At 41.1% G+C, this 6498-nt stretch overlaps 1 pseudogene; it reads right to left on the reverse strand.

The window, feature by feature from the left end:
• Positions 1–78: 78 nt before the first annotated feature.
• Positions 79–2411, reverse strand: LOC111741450 (annotated as a pseudogene).
• Between the last annotated feature and the right edge of the window lie 4087 nt (positions 2412–6498).

Consider the following 6498-nt stretch of genomic DNA (forward strand, 5'->3'; position numbering starts at 1 on the left):
AAAACAACTTTATATTGGGAAAACCCACTGAAATCATCTTACATCAATGATCAAAATGAACATCACAGATATTGGGACAAACCAACATCACTTCAGATACTTCTACCAAAAATGCGTAATCTGATTTTTTCCTAACTCATCTAAAAGAGTGAAACAGAAAAGTTGAAAACAATCCTAGTTTGTTAACAAAAACCTATATCTACAATGTTCCAGAAAAGATGTAAGATAACTGAAGTATAAGTTACTATGTTATATTCTGAAATAATTTTAAACCCAGAAATAAGTTTGTACCAGAACATAGTAAAATGTCTTTAAGGCGAAATATTATTATAGGGACAACACAAGTTATAAAAACGAAAATTTCTAGAAAGTATATTTGTACTCCTTATCTTATTAAATAACCTATAATTAAGAATATCCCTGATAATTTTACAACCCGAGTAAGAATAATCTTCAGATTTTACTAAAATATAGTTAGGCAGATGTTTGTGGGTAGGCGAGAAGACACATTTTTTCCTGAATTAGCAACCAGTCGATTGACCCCCAGAAAAAATCTTCATGACTAAGTAGATACTCTCATGAAAGTCTCAACTTCCCTTTGAAAGAAAATGATATAAACAGTGAAAACTGCTAAAAAGAGGGAGACTAATAAAAATATGATTACTACTTGCACATGAATTTACTATTTACAAGGCAATTTCACATATTTTTTTGAACTCCCAACCAACCTTTGCAGTCAGTGGGTTTCGGTTATCATCCAATGAGGTTTTTATTTGCCCAAAATGCCAAGGATGCCAAGAAAAATCTGTTCTTGGACCTGGTTTCCATGTATTCAGAGAATAAATGCAAGTCAAATAAGTTGCATTCCTGAGTCGCTTTCGTTCAGAAATAGCATTAGACATTTCTCAAAAGTCAATCTTTATCAAAGAGACAAAAAGTTTCTGAAATCCACTTTGAGTAGTACTTTTAGATGAGGTAAGTGTTTCTTAGTTTTGCTCACACCCTTTGAGGAGCAAATGGGCAATGACTGTGCAGATGTAGGTACCATGGAAACGGAGGCTGGATTCTTGCCTTTGGGACCAGACTTGCAGACCTCGGGGTTGGACGCTCCAGTGTCTCCTGTCCGGGTTTACTTTGAGGAGTGGTGAACTTGTTTCTCACGGCCGATAGGAAGCTTCTCCTTTTACCATTATGTTTACTGTTCTGGCGCATGTTTGGTAAGTCATCAACGAAATGGTTTGGGAACCTTCGCCCTTCATAATTTTTGCTTCTCGGAAACTGAGTGCATACTTCTTTGCCTCTCAGTTAACAAGTGTCTGTATTCTGGGTGTCAGTTTTGGCTTAGGCTTCAGGCACATTCCAGATTTATCGAGCACCTGCAGCTGGAATCGGTATGGACATGCTCCTTCAAAAAGCTCTTATCGGTGTGCGAGGACCCGTGGGCCCAGAAGAAGCAGTGGGCCTGACCCAGGCGAGTATCTTGTGCTTCAGCAATGCTGCCTGCATGCACATGGCTGAAACCTGCTTACAGTATGTCCTGGATTTCACTGTGGGGAAATGCCAGACAAACCCAAACTGAGTGACATTGCACAAAATAAATGGTCTGTAATTTTCTAAAATATCAAGAGCAGGAAACTAAAAGAAAGTGGGTGTGGAAAGGTTCCATAAGAAAGGAGAATCGAGGTACCTGTTGACTAAGTGCCATGTATGATCTTGAACTGGGAAAAATTAACTATAAACGACATTGTTAGGACAACCAATAAAATTGGAATATGGGCTGTATATATATTTGCTCATAATTAAACGAGCCTGGAGAAGGACATGTACCAAACTGTTAACATTAGTTGCTTGGGAAAAAGTGGGGCTGGAGGGTTAAGAGGAAAAATACTGTTGTTATAAAAAAATAAAGCATACAGGATGAAAGCATGCATGACATCATTCCATTTTTGTTACATGACACAGATATATTCATACATGTGTATCTATGCCTAAATGAATTATATAAGGATGGGTAACAAAACGTTAATGGTTGTTAAGCTAATGGGAATTTGAACAACTTTTCCATTTTTAACATTTATGTGTAATATAATTTCTTCTTTTTTATAATACAATTTTTTCAATGCAATGTATTATTTTTATAAAAATACTAAAAGGTAATTTTTTAGTGTTAAAAAAGGCAAGAAAAAGTCACTTGGGGAAAATTACAAGAAAACTTTGAATTAAATTTTTTCCGTCTCGTTCTTTGTAGTGTGAGTCTATTCTTTTAAACGTGTTTTGACACAAGATTTTTCCCAGATGTGCTGAGCACATGTAAAAACGGGAGCAGGCTCTCTGGGTTGGAAGGAATTAAGGTGGCTGGTTTTCTGAGGAATTTTGTTGGTGTGGAGGTTTCAGCAGTTACTTCCTGCCATTTTAGAACTCTCAGAGGAAATCCCTTTCTGGTGATTTCAAAACTCTCCTTCTAGGACCATGTCCCTTTGACCTCCACGTACTTTGACCACACTGAGTGCACACTCCTCCTGGCCCCGGAAGGTATATACATCACATAACGTCCTGGGATCTGAGTGTCGTCTCCCTTCTCCACGGATAAGATCATACTTCCTCTCGGCTGCCTGGAGGTATTCTGAAAATTACCGAGGTGGGTTTGTGGAATGCTTTGAGCTTCTCAGATGAAAGGAACTAAGCTCTAATTTTGTTGATAACATAATCCCTGTTGTCAGTGGATCCATGAGTCAGATGAGAACAGGGGAAGACCCACAGGAATCATAGACACTGCCAGCTGTCAAGATAGGGCCAGCTTGGTGCTCATGGCGGTGATGGCTATGGAAACTTTAGGCAGATGGTCAAATGTAAAGAAGGTAGAGTTAATGCTTCCAGAAGGTACTGTCAACTAATAACGGTTGGATTGGTGGATAAAGTCCAGCTTCCTTGCCCCTCAGGTAGGGTGACTGTGAGGCAGGTTCTGTACCACTTCCCAGAGTTCCTGGAGGGTCTGATCATCAGCTGCCCACGGTATAACGTGCTTATCGCGCAGGCTTCATAGGTTCCTTCCCCTCCCTATTGCACCTCCTCACTACCCTGGTGGTGTTTTCTGGAATCCCCTCCCAAGTAAACGACTTGCCCTTGAATCCTTGTGGAGTCTCCTCCAACTAGAAACATCACGTGTTTTTCCACCATTCCCGTTTCTAAGATCCTGTCCTGTTTTGTTCTACCTATCCAAATTGTCACTGGCATCCTCACTTTGCTACAGCCTAGGCCTCATAGATTTCTCTTTCCTCTGAAATGAAGATTCTCTATTCAGCTGGCAGTTAGCCAGACATGGTATATTCTTTCTATTGTGTAACGCACTAGAGAAGAAAAAGTAGGAATCAGACACACATACCTGGCCTCGAATCCTGACTTGGGTACTTTATAGCTGTGAAACCTTGGGCAAATCACCTAACTTCTTTGATCTTCAGTTTCCTCCTCTGTGAAATAAAAGTAATAATCTTTGCTTCATTAGACTGTCCTCTGGATTTAATGAGTTAAATATATAAAGAACCAGGGTAGGATATTGGCTAATATGAGAAAAGACTCTAGAAAAGATAGTTATTTTTATTGTATTAGTTTCTTTCTCATATGTCTTGATCTTGTCTCCTGAACTATATTGTAGCTTCTATGTCATATTTATCCTCTTTATCATACTGCTGTGCATATGACAGGCACTAAATAAATATGTTAGTTTTCTAAAGCTTTACATCAGAGAAACTCTTTCAATTCAAGATTCATTTATGGATTACTTGTAATTGTGGGGCATTCTCAAGGAATTTTTAGCAGGTGGCTCCTTCTTGGGGCCTCAATTTCCTCCTATGCAAAACAAATGTTTTGGTCTTTAATTCTAGATGCACTGAGGTCCTTCCAGCATTATATTTTAGAATCCATATATTCCCTGAGGGCAAGTACTGTATGTTACTCTTTTTTCTGATCCCTTGACACTTAATACAATGCTGGTCACAGATTCAGCGACTTTCCAGTTCACGTAGAATCAATTCCAGAGGCCTCACCAGTCTTGTAACCTCTCAGCCTTACTCCTTTACTACGCACCCTGTCCCTCACTCCATTCCAGCCAGACTTTTTTTCTTTGCTCCCCACGAACTTTCTAGGCTTGATCTGCCTTGAGGCTGTTGTACCTGACGTTTTTCACCATTTGGTTCTCTGCTCAAATATCTCCTTCCACGAAGTCTCTGGCCCACTTGTTTCACTATCCCACAACTCCGTTGTTGTTGTTGTTGTTGTAGTCGCTCTCTGAAATTGTCTTATCATTTAGTCATTTATTTACTTTCATTGTTTGCATTTTATTTGCATTTATTGTGTGGTCTCTCCACCTCTCCCTCTAGCCCCAGTATACAAGCTTCTATATCCTTTTACATCCCTTCTGCTAAAATAGTACTTTAGCACCAACTAGGCTCCTAAATAAATAACTGTGAAATGAATGAGCTATACTACACTTTGCAGAAGAGCTTTTAGGTGGTGAACTGAAACCCTCGGCTCTCATGCCAGGTTCTTGTGAACTGCCTCAGGTATGTGTCTGATGTGAATTAATTGACCTAGGTTTCAGTAAACACGGACTGAGAAGAAACTAGGAATTCCTGGGAAGACAACTGTAAACAATAGTATCAGCTTATCTAGAAACTTACTTATAATTTAGATATAATTAAAAGAAATAATTCTTTTTATTAAGGAAAGTTTCAAACGTAAACATAAGCAGAAGTAACAGATAAGAATAGCATAACAGACCGCTTTGTACACTGTGGGGACAGACCCTAGAGTGGCCCTTCATCCCAGTGTCCATACCCTTGTGTGTATAATCCCCTCCCCTGAGTATATGGGAAACCTGTGACTTGCTTTTTCACCGATAGAATATGGCACATTTGATGTCGCCCTTGTGTGATTACTTTGTTATATAAGAAGATTCCATCTTGCTAGCAGACTCTCTGGAGATTCTCCTTGCTGGCTTGTTGAAGTAGCCATGTTGAGAAAGCCCACCTGACAATGAACTCCAGGTGCCCTCTAAGAGCTGAGAGCAGCCCCTGGCTGACAGCCAGCAAAAAGCCAAGGTCTTCAGTGCAATAGCTGCAGGGAAATGAATTCTGCCAGTGACCTGAGTGACGGGAAAGCTGATTCTTGTTCAGTTGAGCTCCAGATGGGAACACAGCCAGGCCAGCACCTGGATGGCAGGTGTGAGACCCAGAGCAGAAGACTCCAGGTATCTGGACACCTGTCCAAAGAAACTGTGAGATAATAAATCTGTGTTGTTTTAAGCTGCTAAGTTTATGCTAATTTGCTGCAATAGATGACTAATAATTTTCAACAGTTTCCTGATATTGATTCATTGATACCTTCATGTTTTTTGGAGGTGGATGGGCTGGAGTAATTTAAAGCCCATGCAAATATTTAGATGTGTCCCTAACAGACGACTTTTAAAAAGCATAACCACGATGCCAGGAAAATTAGGGCTTAATTGAGAACAAGAACGAGAGTCTTTTTTAAAGCCATCAAGTCAATGGATCTAGTGTATTAACTAGACACACTCAAAAAAGTGCTTGTAATAAATCGAATAACATCCCGTTGATCACATGAGCTCAAGGACAGGAAAGCATATGAAAACTTTCACTTGAAACGTCTGAGGCTTGCCAGTTGTTTTCTTTTTTAAACATGCAGCCACAAAGTATTTAATTGTCCTCATAAGATGCTTGTCCATCATGCAACAGCTAAAACCACTGGAACCCAATTCCCACTGTATAAGATCCTACCCATTCCCCTAACCTGCTTTGGAATGGACGCTTGTAAATTCCGTTTTTTCCCCATAACTCCTTATAATTTCATGTCATTCTCTAATTGCCATCCCACTACTTCTTCCTTACTATAGGAAGCTCTTCCTAACTGGTCCCAGTTCTTTTTCTCTTGGATAAACCAATCTCATCTCCCTTTGACACTGCTCACCCAGGCTTTGTAAGGGGAAATTCTCAAGGCTCTGGGTTCAATCCCATCTCTACCGCCCCGGCGCTTTGTGATCTCTGGCTAGTAGTCGAGGGTTCTCTGAGCTGGATACAATCGTGTCTCGGAGGGTTGTGATTAAGACTAGATGAAGAACGTGTGTAACGTGTTAAGTTCCTGCACAGAGAAGAAACGGCCAATCCCTACCATTCTCTTTGTTCGTTCTCCTTTCCAACCACCCAGCACCAGAAATGCCCAGCACCGTGCCTCTCCCGCCCTCGTCGCGGTGGATGCAGGGATTTGTAGTTTTTTGGTTCACAAGTCGTGTTTCCTCTCGGAGCCGGACCGCGAGGAGAACTACACATCCCAGTGGGCCAAGAAAGGAAAGTGCGGCTTGGAAAACCGAGCGTCCCCGCCCCGTTGCCTTCGCTGTCGGCTGTCCAAGGGCTGTGCCCACCACCGGAGGGCTCAGACCCCGCGGCAAAGCCAGGGAGGGCGTGAGCGCACGAGCGGAACGGCCGG

This window comes from Pteropus vampyrus, unplaced genomic scaffold, assembly GCF_000151845.1.
Source record: "Pteropus vampyrus isolate Shadow unplaced genomic scaffold, Pvam_2.0 Scaffold78, whole genome shotgun sequence".
Classification (NCBI taxonomy): domain Eukaryota; kingdom Metazoa; phylum Chordata; class Mammalia; order Chiroptera; family Pteropodidae; genus Pteropus; species Pteropus vampyrus.